This window comes from Podarcis filfolensis (assembly GCF_964270895.1).
Source record: "Podarcis filfolensis genome assembly, chromosome: 1".
Taxonomy (NCBI): domain Eukaryota; kingdom Metazoa; phylum Chordata; class Lepidosauria; order Squamata; family Lacertidae; genus Podarcis; species Podarcis filfolensis.
In genome coordinates this window covers 129,338,561-129,352,553 of record NC_139604.1, presented here as the reverse complement: position 1 = coordinate 129,352,553, position 13,993 = coordinate 129,338,561, and the positions used below count along the sequence as shown (strand labels likewise).

Here is a 13,993-nt window from a genome sequence, read left to right as displayed (position 1 = left end):
GAAAGATTCTGAATCCCAGAAGCCAAAACAGCAAGAGGGATCGAACAGCGTTCTTCCTGCTGCCCTGAAGAGGCTTTGCATTGCTATCCCAGAAGCCAGAACAGCCAGAAGGATCGCTGCACAGCGAAAGCAGCAATCCCTCTTGCTCTTCTGGCTTATGGGATAGCTGCGCAACCTGCATTCGCTCCATAAGACGCACACACATTTCCCCTTACTTTTTAGGAGGGGAAAAGTGTGTCTTATAGAGCAAAAAATACGGTATGTTCTGGGAGGAATTCAATGTGATTGTTCAGCCAGGGCAGGCATTATGGCTTACCAGACAGAACTCTTTCCCCTTTCTCCTCCCACATGCTGTTGCAGGGATTTTTCCAACGCCCCCCCCCCCCACAGTGGGGGGGGGGGGAAAGCCCCATTGCACAAGAGAAAATCTTCTCATAGGACTTCCACTGATGGAACCCATTAGTTGAATCCCACCCTTTTCTCCTTTGGCTTTTATACAGAAATTCCAGGATCATAAAATTAAAGCAACAGTGCCTATGAAAAGCAGAAATGATTTTTGAAAGCAATTTTACTAAGGCAGCTTCTCTGAAGCACAGTTAAATAAAAAGCAGTCAGCTGGCATTCACTGACCAGTCTCTGACACTGAGCTAAGGACCCTCCCATAATAAAGGGGAAAGATGAAGCCACAGTGGTGACAGATATGCTTCAAAAGCTGGAACTTTCCATAAAAGAGAACAGAGTCTGGCGGCCAGTTCACTAGAGATAAATGACCCTAAATTCTGTTCTGTCTCTGTCTGTTTAGATATTTGATTAGAAGTGGAAGAAAGTTGAAAGAATATCAGCCAACACCCAGGGCTTCTCAGCTATTGGATGATAAGGGCCATTTCACTGGTTTTTATTTGTTTGGGTGCACACCTAAGGTGCATTAAGCATACATCTAACAATGTAAAGTACAACTTCAAAAAACCCCCAAATAGTTAAGAGAAACAGACACTTCATACAAAGCACAACAGTCAGAAAACCACAACTGTCTTCTTGTTGAGCACATACACTGTGACAAACCAATTCTGTTGCTGAGCAATATTCTAAATGGCCCCAAGTGGCTATGCAAACAATGAAAGGATTGTTTAGGACTGGAGTTCACACAAGGAACTGTGAAATATTCAAAGACATAGGAGCCAACTCCTAGGCTCTGAGGTCTCTTCAGCCCCCACCCCCATTTTTGAGGTGGACGGGGGGGCCCAAAGTTAATGGACACTGCCATTCAAATGGTATGTTGTTTGCTGCATCTTCTGATGGGTTTTGCAGGGCGGGGCTTACCTGTCCCCCCCCCCCCCAATATTTTATTCAAGTTGGCATCCTTGCTCAATGAAAAGTCTTAACATAACATTCTGAGATGCTCCAAGATAGAAGCTCCTCTTTCAGGGATTTCAAAATGTTACTGAATTTGTGTGTGGTACTGAGTAAAAAATGCATCAAAAGTAGAGAACGGTGAGTGCATCTGACTCTGCCTTAGCTTTAAGTTCAATTTTATTTTTATTTTTTTAAGGGGTTCTCTCCTCCCTAAGACTGTGCCCTTTTGATTTCTGCTGCAGTAATAAATTGGGAACAATAAAGGGCTACCATCTGTACAGGTCAGAAACAGACTTCACTTTGATGAAGGCTTTACAGATGACTTGGCTTGATAAAGGGTGCAAGGGACTGGGAGACTAGTTAAAAGACCTTTGTGTCTACAGAAGCTACTAGCCCACATGGAAGGGCAAACTGCAACGAGACACCTGCTCATAATTAGAAAAGGGGTCAGTGCAGCTTTACCAGGCATAGTAGCCTGATTTACATAGTCAAGGACTCCGGTGGCTTGTTAGGAGTGAACTGCCAAAGTGCCATAATCATTACAAACTCTGGATCCTAGGCTGAACATGCTTAAGAATAAGGGCAGCATAGCAGAAAACGTGCAGCCCAGTGCTATACACAACTGGAAAACAAAATAAGACGCTAAGTGAGAGTCTGGCACAAAATGCTGCTTCGGTGAAACAAATTCATTTTTATTTTTCTAATGCCCCCATCCCATTTAAACTGAGAATTTGGCATCATTAATATGAATGACAATTGTTCAAGCAAATTTGACTCCTTTTCCTCTAGGGAACTAATTGGGGCAGGATATTCCTAATAAGTTATTTTTAGCTCTGCTGCCTAGGGTACTAGAGTGGAATTCTGTCCTCATTAGCTTGTGAAAGGCCATGGCAGACTTCCACACAAATCCAACTGATGCATGAGCTGACATTTAAGACCTGGTGAAAACTTCTCATTTATTCTAAATATCCTATAGCACATTGCTAATGTTCAAACTCCACTTCTTAAATGAATATTTGGTTCTTGTTAAAATAACCACTCACAGATTTACTTTTGTTATTTTCCTAAACCCTTTATATGTCCGTTGGTTCTCTAGACCAACTGTATAGATTTATTGTTAACTATTACTAACAGATGTTGTTCAACTGGTCATTTTGCTTAACAGATAAGAAAGCTGTGGTATTTGGAATCATTAAAACTGAATTATGAGCAGACCTGTAGAACAACTTGAACTAAAAATGGTTGATTTTTGTAACAAAATACAGGACTAATGTAATTAAGAGTATATGGTACCCCATCATGCAGAAAGAAAACTGCTCAAAGTTCAACCAAAAAAAGCCAATTAAGTTCACCAAGAATTTTGATACATTATGCATTTATGGCTACAAGATTCCTAGTAATCAAAAATCAAGGTCTATGCCGTTTTTCTTAGGACTTGTTTTCACTGAGGAGCCACTTCTACCAATGGGGGGTGGGGTGGGCACATGCCTGTGTTAGAAACTGGGAATAGAAATGGCTTCTGGAACCTAGGTTATGGAAGCAAAAACAGAATAGCTAGTTGCCATTCCCCACCCCCAACCCCGTTCAGCAACACTTTCTATTTATTCTTTCGAAATGCATGAACTAATTCACTATTCACATCACTGACACATGGTTAATATCATATTTTCAATAGCAATTCTTAATTGGACACCACAGACATAAAAGGGGCTCAGCCCCTGCAATGGCAGCCAAAACCCTAAGTCATGAGAATAATGAATATTTTCAAATACCAGCATATGTGTGTGTAGGATGCGTTATGTAAAGTATTGTGCTGGATTTAAACTTAGTTTAAACAGTACTACTTTTATAACAAAAGCAGCCCTTTCACCCTAGCCCTAGTCACATGCACGCGGCTTTAGACACTGAGGTCCCCAATCCATGCACGTTTTACTTGGGAGTCTCCAGTGCCACTGCAGAAGCCTTCCCACTGTTATTGGAGAAGTCCCAGCATCAGCAAGAGATTGCCCCCCCCCCCACTGCCACTGCTCCTTTAATCTGGTGGTGGCAGGTGGGGTGCATAGCTGTCAACTTACAGATTTAAAAATAAGGGACCAGCAGGCTCGAAAATAAGGGATCAGCAGCCAAAATAAGGGATTTTAGTCAACCAGCAGCCAAACGAAGCCTCAAGTGCTGGTTCCCACAGCGCAGCAACCCGGCAAAGGGGATGCAGCAAGGAAAACCACCGTCACCTCTCTGCTGGGAAGCGCTGAGCAAAGGCGAGTCCCCAGGCAACACGGCTGATTTGATCGGCACAAGGCATGCAAGCTCCACCCCCCAGTTGTTCTTAGACTCCTTATTGGGTGAGCAACGCAGCCAAGCAACACAGTTGGAGCCTCCCTCCTCCCTGGCCGGCAGGGAGGGAGGGAGAGGAGCTGCTTCCTTTGAAACCCGGGAAATTTAAAGGACATCATCAATAAGGGACAGCAGCGGGACATGGCGCTGGGATAAGAGACTGTCCCGCCAAATAAGGGACGCTTGACAGCTATGGTGGGGTTCCACCACCTAAGTGTGCAGTGTGCCTTATGGCTGGGCTGGCCCTGGCATTATCAAGTCTATTCCTCTTGCTAAACAGCAGTCGTTGGAAATGGGAGGGCGGTGAAATGGACAGATGAGGGATGTCACCATCTGTCTTTGGACTGCCACCACTTTATATGTAGAGAAGACTGCTATTTTGTTAAACACACACCAGATGAAAATTAATTGGCCAGAATTACTGCTTCTATGTTGTAAGACAACAGTAAATCTGGGAAGTGAAATTGATCTGTATTGCCAATAAAGCCATTAAGTGTAATTTTCTGGTAACCTTTAGCAAAAGAGAACATTGCCATGGAAACCTCATGAGCTTTGAGTGCCGAGAAGGAAGCCCATCTGAAGCAGAATATTAGAAACCATTTTTAAAAGAATTCCCACATGTTTTTAACCACACACCTGGCCATCTTCAGTGTTTTTTCTTGCAAGATAAGGTCTTTTAAAAAATAACTCAGCTAAGCATGTGCATTTTGGAAGCGCTTAAAACACTTTGAATCCCACTGAGAATTTAATGCTGCAGAACATAAAGGTGAAAAATATTTTTTAAAGTAGGACTAAGTCAAAACTACTCATTATTTTAAAAAACATTTTGGCAGTGCCTTCACCTCCACCCCACAAAATCTCCCTCCCTTGAGAGTTTTTCTGTACTTCTGGTGAAAATGCCCATATACATTTAAATTGTTCTCACCTGCTCACAACAGCACAGCCAAATTTATTTACTAGTTATGTGGTGTGTATGAATTTGTGGTTGGAAATGGGAGAGCACATCCATTACAATGATATTCGTATTAATTCTAAATTGCATTTTTATTTTCAATTGAGAAAAAAGAGTCTGAGAGCACACTTTAGGGTGTGCTCAATTTCTACATATAGGAAGTTTGATTTTTATGTACAATTCTCCACCAGTCTGAACTGTACTTGTCCCCAACCTCCAACATTGCTGAGGTACACCATGCAGTTGTTCTGAACAGGTAAAGTGGCTTGCCCCTTTGGAATGGCTGCACAGAAAACTTCAAAGGAAATAATTTATAAAATTTATACTTTACCTGCACATAAATGTCTGACTTAAATCCAGAGAAGATTGATCAATTATTCCAATAACAATTGCTCCCCAACCAATTCATTGCACCATCAGGCAGAGAGAGATAGTGAAAAATTAATTGCAGTCACCACAAGGTACATAGCAAATGTTGTCTGTTGAGTCCTCTCACCACAACACATGGTTTCGTGCAAAACTAAGAGAGTCAATTTTGGATAGGTGTCAAAACCAGTTGAACCAGCATAGTGCAACTATCAATATTCGCTTCCTTTAACTCACAGAGAGAGAGTCTCATAGCTGGTAACAATCAAGACCAAACATGTCAGATTAGATTTCATATTATTGAGCCCAAATAGCTATAATGCCAAATCCTTCATTAGAACTATGAATATACACACATTCCACTGTAAATTGGGATCAGAGCAGGAAAAATAAAGTGATGGTTTGTAAGTTCTGTAATACTGCTTCCAATGAGGTCAGAGTCTGAGTGGGTAAACAGCAGGCGCTCTCATTGGTATAGCACGCTAATGAGATAAGACCCATCAAATAACTCCATTATTTTCGGACACTACAAACTGAATCTGACGCAAATCTATTTTGTATTGACAGCCAAAGATACTCTCGATAGGCACTTTAAGAGAGACCTTTAAACAGCTTCCCAATCTCTCTCGTGAGAAATGAGCAGAGACAAGAAATTAACCCTTGCCAAAATGCCATCGATTACGCACACAACTGGCATCCCTTAATGCTGTGCAATAGCAAAACACAAACGGGGGGAGGGGGGGACAGCTGGTTGAAGGCTGCTTTTCCATGAGAAGAAGAAAAAAACAGCGGGGAAATATATCTGCCTTTTGATCTCCAAGCACTAGAATTTAGCACAAAACAGCCATAAGCGATATTACTATCAGGGGCTTGAAACAGCAGCCGCAGGGACCTATCACAGGTATTAAGATCCAGCTCCTACCCCTGCTTCCAGGAAACAGCACTGTATCTCAACAGGGCCATTCATTCACAGAGGCAGCTTGAGTGTTCTCATACTGCATATGCCAGCCCTCCCCAATCTGGTGCCCTTCAGATGTCTGGAGTGCATCATCCCATCAGGAAGGCTGCTATACAATCCACTGAACATCTTGAGCTCAGTGTTTCCTTTCTCAAATATTTATGACTATCTGTCAGCCAACCAGAACATTTACTTTCTGTCCCATGGAAAATAGCGCCATAGGGAACATCCACACCACACATTCAACACACAGTTTCCATCAAAGAATCCTGAAAAATTTAGTTTACCCCTCACAGAGCTACAATTTCCAGCACCCTAAACAACCTTCAATTCTCAGGATTCTTTGGGGGAAACCAAGCGATTTAAATGTATGGTGAGGATGTGACCTATATCCCCAGTAGCACCTAGTTCTTTCTTTTGGAAAGCCTTGTGTACTTATATCTTCAACTCTTGTTCAAGAGATTCAAATGTAATTATAGAGGGTCAACCAGAAGTCCATTAATTTTGCAGATGTTCTCAACTCTCTCTTCAGATGACATGTGAGCGCAAGTTTTGAATTACCACCTTAGGTTGTGTAATCATGCTTTAATGGTGAAAGTAATTGATTTCTATGTGGTTTTGTCTAGGAAGTATCTAAAATACAAATAGGAAAACATTTAAATCAGCAGTCTTCCAGTCTTTCAGACTTGGGATCCCCCCCCCATCATGACCCACTCTGTCCTTCTCCCCCATCCTACTTGTCCTCGTATTAAGCAATATAAACAAAAAGGAGAGTGGCACTGGGATGCCAATTCCCTGCTACAGTTCTACCAGCTGAAGACCAATTAAGTGGTCTTGATATAAAATTAGTCCACCCTGCTTCCTATAGCTTTACGTATCTGCTCTCAGGCACAAACATCCGAAATGCAACAGAAACTCTAGCACATTAGTACAGTGGTACCTCGGGTTAAGTACTTAATTCGTTCCGGAGGTCCGTTCTTAACCTGAAACTGTTATTAACCTGAAGCACCACTTTAGCTAATGGGGCCTCCTGCTGCTGCCGCGCCACCACAGCACAATTTCTGTTCTTATCCTGAAGCAAAGTTCTTAACCTGAAGCACTGTTTCTGGGTTAGCGGAGTCTGTAACCTGAAGCGTATGTAACCCGAGGTACCACTGTAAAGAGCTCAAAAGGGGAAGCCTTTCCTTAAATTCACTCTGCAGCAGGTCTTGGGTAGCCTCATCTTTTTTTAAGGAAAACAAAAACAACAACCAAAACCCTTAAAATTATGTCATTTTATAACATAAAGTTAGCACTACTAACATCTCTCTATAGTCCTTGCTTTTGGTAACCCAACACACTCCTAACATTTTTGGGGCTATGCATAATAATGTAAGCCTTACTCTTTGCCCTTGGTACAATTTACCATTAGGTAAAGGTAAAGGGACCCCTGACCATTAGGTCCAGTCGTGACCGACTCTGGGGTTGCGGCGCTCATCTCACTTTACTGGCCGAGGGAGCCGGTGTACAGCTTCCGGGTCATGTGGCCAGCATGACAAAGCTGCTTCTGGCAAACCAGAGCAGCGCACAGAAACGCCATTTACCTTCCCGCCAGAGTGGTACCTATTTATCTACTTGCACTTTGACGTGCTTTCGAACTGCTAGGTTGGCAGGAGCTGGGACTGAGCAACAGGAGCTCACCCCGTTGTGGGGATTTGAACTGCCGACCTTCTGATTGGCAAGTTCTAGGCTCTGTGGTTTAACCCACAGTGCCACCCATGTCCCGTTTACCAATTTACCATTATCTGTTGCTAAATGATTTTGGCTATGCCTGTGCAATACAACCAAAACTTATTTAATATTATTGTACTAAATAATTTTATAATCAGAACACTTTAGCCGTAATGATGTAGAGATAAAATATTTATGACGTACAGATAAAAGGTCTTCTAAGTTGAAGTAAAAAGACGTAGTATGAGAAGACATGCTGGTGTGGGACAAACAAATGCCTTTGAAAAAGTCTCTAAATGTCACTGATGCTGAAAGAAAGCCCTCAGTTCTGCTGCTCAAAAATAGACCGAAAACTCATTTGTGCTTATGTCAAAGTGACTTGCCCATAAATCATCATGCTCGGAATAGGTTTTCAAAGCCACTTAATGTTCTTGAAGTTAAGTCTTACGTTGTGCTATCCCCAGGCTTTGTTAACTCTGCAATATCGGCTGATATAATATACCTATTTTGAAATGTCTGGTTACATTGAACAACAAGTAAAGTAATGCATAATGAACATTAAATATACTGCCTAGCCATAAATTCACCACTGAAGTGCCTGTTCATGAGATTTCAAACACATTTGGTTGGCCACTTTTAGGAAACAGAATGTTGAGCAAGGTAGATCTTCAACAGATGCAGCAAGGAAATTCTTGAGTTCTGAGCGAAAATGTCATTCTGCTGGCACAACTGGATGTAGTCTTCCTCTCATCTACCCTGTGTGCACCCAAAATCTCCAGAGAGCCTACCCCCAATCCTCTGGAGTAGATTTTGAAGGTGCACAAGGGAATGAAAGAAAGGAGAAGCCTTGTTGCACAAGCAGATGTCTGTCACTTGAGTGAAACAGCAAAACAGGACACAACTCCTACTACTACTATACTAAGGGGTCAATTTGTCTTTCATGGATAATAGCCATTTTATATACCTAGAATAAGAGTTTGGATTTGATATCCCGCCTTTCACTCCCTTTAAGGAGTCTCAAAGCGGCTAACATTCTCCTTTCCCTTCCTCCCCCACAACAAACACTCTGTGAGGTGAGTGGGGCTGAGAGACTTCAAAGAAGCGTGACTAGACCAAGGTCACCCAGCATGTGGAGGAGCGGGGAAGCGAACCCGGTTCCCCAGATTACGAGTCTACCGCTCTTAACCACTACACCACACTGGCTCTCCTACAGTCAATTATACCTACAGTCAATTAATTTCCCCAATCCTTTTTAAAAACCAAGTGAGTTGGCAGCCACTCAGAAACTTTTCTTTTTTTTTTTAATGATATTAATTCAAAATTTCAAAAGTACATATATAAAAAAAAGAAAAATACAACAGAAAAGCAAAAAGATAAAACCAAAAACAAAAAACAAAAAAAAGAAAACACAATTCTCAAATTACATCTTTTCATCTGCTTGTTTCTTGACTTCCTCACACCTCCCTTTTTGTATTCTAATTTAATTCATTGTTTCAGCAAATTCTTCCCATATTTCTCAATTCTTATTTAAATATTTTGTCTTAACAGTCTGTCTTATTTAATTAACTCAACAAATCCTTTCCATCATTTACCATATTCTGTTATTCAGTTTACCTTAATTTGTTTAACTTTATTCAAAATGTAAACCATAACTCCTTAAATCCTTTTTACTAAAGCCAAATAATTCCTTTCCAACATTTTCCCAAATATTTCATTAGTATTACACTAATTCCAAAAATAAAAAGAAATTCCCTTTTTATAAACTCCCCCCCCCCTAGTTTTTCTCCAACGTCCCTTCTTCCTGGTCTCGGGTTATGTCAGTCCTTTCTGTCCATATCCAGTCCATCAACCTGGTGACCTTATGTCCGAGGCCCTTAAGTCTCTTCTATGCCCCTTCTGCAGATTTTCTTCTTGTTGTTTGTACTTACACTCTTCCTTGCCCTTTGTTGATTTCTTTCTTAATTTCTTCCCTTTCTCCTTGAGGAGTAGGTCTCTGGGGAGTTCCAACCGGTAATAATCTCCATTTTCCTTCATCAAACTAGCCCATTCCCCACAGTCCAAGTGAGTTGGCAGCCACTCAGAAACTTTTTGTCTGCTCTACGTCTTTCGAGAGGAAACATTACCTCCAGCATAATGTCACTGCTTCTCTCAAACATAGGATAACCATCTTATTCTGCTGGAAACAGTTAAAGCCCAACATCAATAAAGCAAGACAAATTTCGATTGTTAACAAAGGGGACATTCATCAGGCATAGCTAGTGTGCACATCTATAAAATCTGAGGCACAGTACATCTGAAATCTTGAGAACAAGGGTTGTTTCTGACAAATTTGAAAGAAAATACATTCAACCTATATGTAACTTTTCTTACTACATATAGTCTTCCCCCATAATTTGGACTTCCTTGACTTGGCAGTCTGAGGTGGTAAAGTATTTACAGAAGTAAACACTGTTATTATGAACTTGACAAAAATTGTAGAGGTGTCAAAGACATAGGTAAGAAACCTATGCAGTTGACAACCAAAACAAGCAGGATTAATTAACAGTGCTTCAGAGCTGTTTCAACACTCCAGTCAAGTGTTGTTGTTTAGTCGTTTAGTCGTGTCCGACTCTTCGTGACCCCCTGGACCAGAGCACGCCAGGCACTCCTGTCTTCCCCTGCCTCCCCCAGTTTGGGCAAACTCATGCTGGTAGCTTCAAGAACACTGTCTCACCATCTCGTCCTCTGTCGTCCCCTTCTCCTTGTGCCCTCCATCTTTCCCAGCATCAGGGTCTTTTCCAGGGAGTCTTCTCTTCTCATGAGGTGGCCAAAGTCTTGGAGCCTCAGCTTCACGACCTGTCCTTCCAGTGAGCACTCAGGGCTGATTTCCTTAAGAATGGATGCGTTTGATCTTCTTGCAGTCCATGGGACTCTCAAGAGTCTCCTCCAGCACCAGAATTCAAAAGAATCAATTCTTCGGCGATCAGCCTTCTTTATGGTCCAGCTCTCCAGTCAAGTACATGGACTAAAACAGTTGGTATTACTAGGCAAGTAATTTGCCCAATATATACCAATGAATGAGTATTAGAATGAATCAGTAGAAGAGCTGTCTGGCTGTTTTGTGGGGATTTTGTAGGATTATGCATTAAATATGATATCTAAATTCTAGTTAAGAATTTAATCTCAACCACAATAAGCAAATTCTCAAGAAAAATTACTATGGCTGAAGCTCCCATAACTTGGCAGCAGCTGTTTACCCTATTACCCATGTCACTGAGTTAATTATGCTCAGAGCAAGATGTCTCTTGAATATCATTCAATGTAGCATCTACACAGGTGCTTAGCCTTGCTCATGAGTAAGCCATAAGTATTTTTATTTACCTTTGTGTAACCACAAAACAAAATATCACAGAGCCATGTTCAAAAAGAAAAACTGAATTTCTCATCTCAAAGTTATAGAGATATCTGGAAACAGCCCGTTTATAAAGGGAGTACAAGGCAAACCCAGTTTAATAGAAGCATCTCAGATATCCTTTAATACTAATAATTTCCAAGTTTTAATTCTCACTAGGTGGCTTAATACACATGTTCTTCTACACACATAACTCCAGATTGCCTTTAGTTCATAATAACAGATAATGGATGCCCTGTGCTTCTAAAATAGCTGTTCATTTAGCACAAGTTGTACTTAATCTTGTTTCAATGAAGCTATTTGTACAACACCAAAACTGCATCCTGTGAGTTGTTTATCTGATGGTGGCCAGGAGAGATATATTGGGAGTTGTGGCAGGAAGCTCAATGAAAATGCCAACCCAGTGTGCAGCAGCTGTGATAAAAGGCAAACTCCATGTTAGGGATCACACTTGGAATACTGTGTACTGTTTGGGTCATCACAGCTTGAGGAGGTTATTACTGAGTCCACAAAGGGCAACAAAACAAAGGGCTGAAGCATTTCTCATATTAAGAACATTTGGAGCTTTTTCATTTATGGAAAAGGTGAGTAGAGGTGGGGGACAGGATAGAGGTGTATTCAATGTATTCAACTATGCATAGGGAGGGGGATGTGGATAGAGAAATTTTCCTCGCTCTTACATAATACTAGAACCAGGGGTCATCCAATGAAACCGAATGCTGGAAGACTCACGACAGACAAAAGAAGGTACTTCTTCACACACGACTTGGATGGCTTTTAAAGGAAATTGGACAATGACACAGAAGGCTATCAACAGCTGCTAACTTTGATGACTATATACTTCATCTGGTATCAGAGACAGCATGCCTGCAAATACCAGCTGCTAGGAATCACTAGTGGGAGGGAGTTTTTGTACTCAGGTCCTGTTTATGGATTTTCCATACACATCTGGTTAGCCACCACAAGAACAGAATGCAGGACTAAGTGTGCCTTCAGTTCGATCTAGCAAGGCATTTCTTATTCTCATAGCTCACTACCACCATTTGCTAAACATGTCTGATGAGTGTATTCTATGGACGTCCAACTCCCAAAAGACTGCAATCTACTCCTGGGGGAAAAAACTGGCAGTGAACTACTCATGGGGGGGGGTGGAGTTCAGAGTTGTTGAGCTTTTTTAGGGGGGGCAGGTCAAAGTTGTTGAACTATTTTTAAAAAGTGAATATGCAGAATTATAAAAAAAAGACACTCATCCGGGAATCAACCTGCCGATTGCAGTCGACCGGTTAGACACCCCTGGTGTATTCCAATAACTGTTTGTAGGCTGGTTCTTTATGGCTGAAGTCTCCCCTTTTTAAAATAGAAAAGGACATACGTAAATCATCAACAAGAAGAAAACGAAATGTAAACATGATTATTTGCCACTTCACAAGCAGGTTGCCAACTGCAACCCACACATACTGTGCTTTCCAGGATTTCTGAAGGTTAGGAGAGGAGGCGGCAGCACTGGCATGACTTTGCATAACAAAGCCCTTCAGGAGAAAGAGACAAATTAAAGCGTTAAGAGCTTCTTCATTTATTTTCTACCAGTATATAGCCAACTGGGTCTTTGCCTGAAATAAGCTTTACACAGCACACACTGATTCCTGTCAGTTTACTGAGATGAGCAGAGAAAAGAAGGTGCAAAAAGGTCTATGTCCAACACGGGAGATCATGCCTCCACCCTATCAGTGTCAGCAGACATGCAAACTGATCTGAGGATGGAAAGAGGCACAAATACTGCACATCTAGAGAAGAGGAGAAGCTGGCCAAAATCATTGCTCCACAGCCAGAGAGATTCCTCCACTTGCTCACTCAGCTAATTTTCAAACCGTCCCATCAATTCACTGAAGTATTGTGGCTCCTCAGTCTCTGAGGAACACCAAATGTTCCAGAAGTAGTTCAAGGATGACCAAGAAACAGAAGGGCCACACAACCTTCCCTTGACCTCTTCCTCTCCACCTCCACCAGATTATTCTCCTTTTTACTGTCTGGCTATCCCCCCTCCCCTCAATTTCTTCCCTTCTGACCACCCCATGCATTCTTTCTAAAGGGGCAGTGTTCTTTGTTTGGATCCTGTCTCTCTGCAGGAAACCATTCTGCTCTCTCCTCCTTCCTTCATCCCTATGTTCAAATGCAATGGCCCCTTCTTTTCTTGTCTCCCCAAATTTTGTAGGATAATTCCCCTTTTCTTTCAAATCTAAACCTCCCCCACCCCGTCCCTTTTATGATGGCAGCCTATTTCTCCCCTTTTGGATTTTTCTGCACCCTAAAAACCTGGCCAGCTTTGTGAGTGGAGAAATTCTTGATAGGAAGCTGCTTCTGTAATCAAATTTAAAATAATTGTTTAGTGGTGTGAAGAATAGCTAAGCTACAAGTGCTTATTTTTTATTCTAGTTATCTGGTACCAGCATTCAGAACCTGGTACTTTTCTTCGTGAACTGAGCCCCGAAGACGTTGTATATCTCTAGTGCATAGAGTAGAAATAGAAAACAACAACAACAACCCCAGAGCAAAAAGCAATTCAGTAAAAGATAGTTACAGCCTAGGCTGAAGACATTTTATAGTACAGTAAGACTGCAAATGTAAATAATGGTTTGGATTCTTCCCTTCATTCACCGCCTGCCCCCCCCAACCCCAAAGAGTGGATTTATTTTATTTGTAGCAATGTGTATCAGTAAAGGGAGCTCTCTGCCATTTATCATACAGATGACTTATCTGGCTGGAAGCTAGAATTAGAAGAAAAATATGACAGAAAAAATGATAGTTTTGAGCAATGGCAGCTATAAAGCACAGCATGCATCCTACACTCTTCTCCTTAAGTGAAGCAACGTCAAAATCTAAATAATCTCAGGAAAGACAGCAGACTGGGAGGTCGGATGCTTCAATATAG

General features: G+C 41.6%; 1 protein-coding gene across 1 annotated transcript in view; it reads right to left on the bottom strand.

Moving 5' to 3' along the window:
* Positions 1-13,993, bottom strand: part of PELI2 (pellino E3 ubiquitin protein ligase family member 2) — an 83,053-nt gene that overhangs the window by 15,320 nt on the left and 53,740 nt on the right. The window lies entirely within an intron of this gene.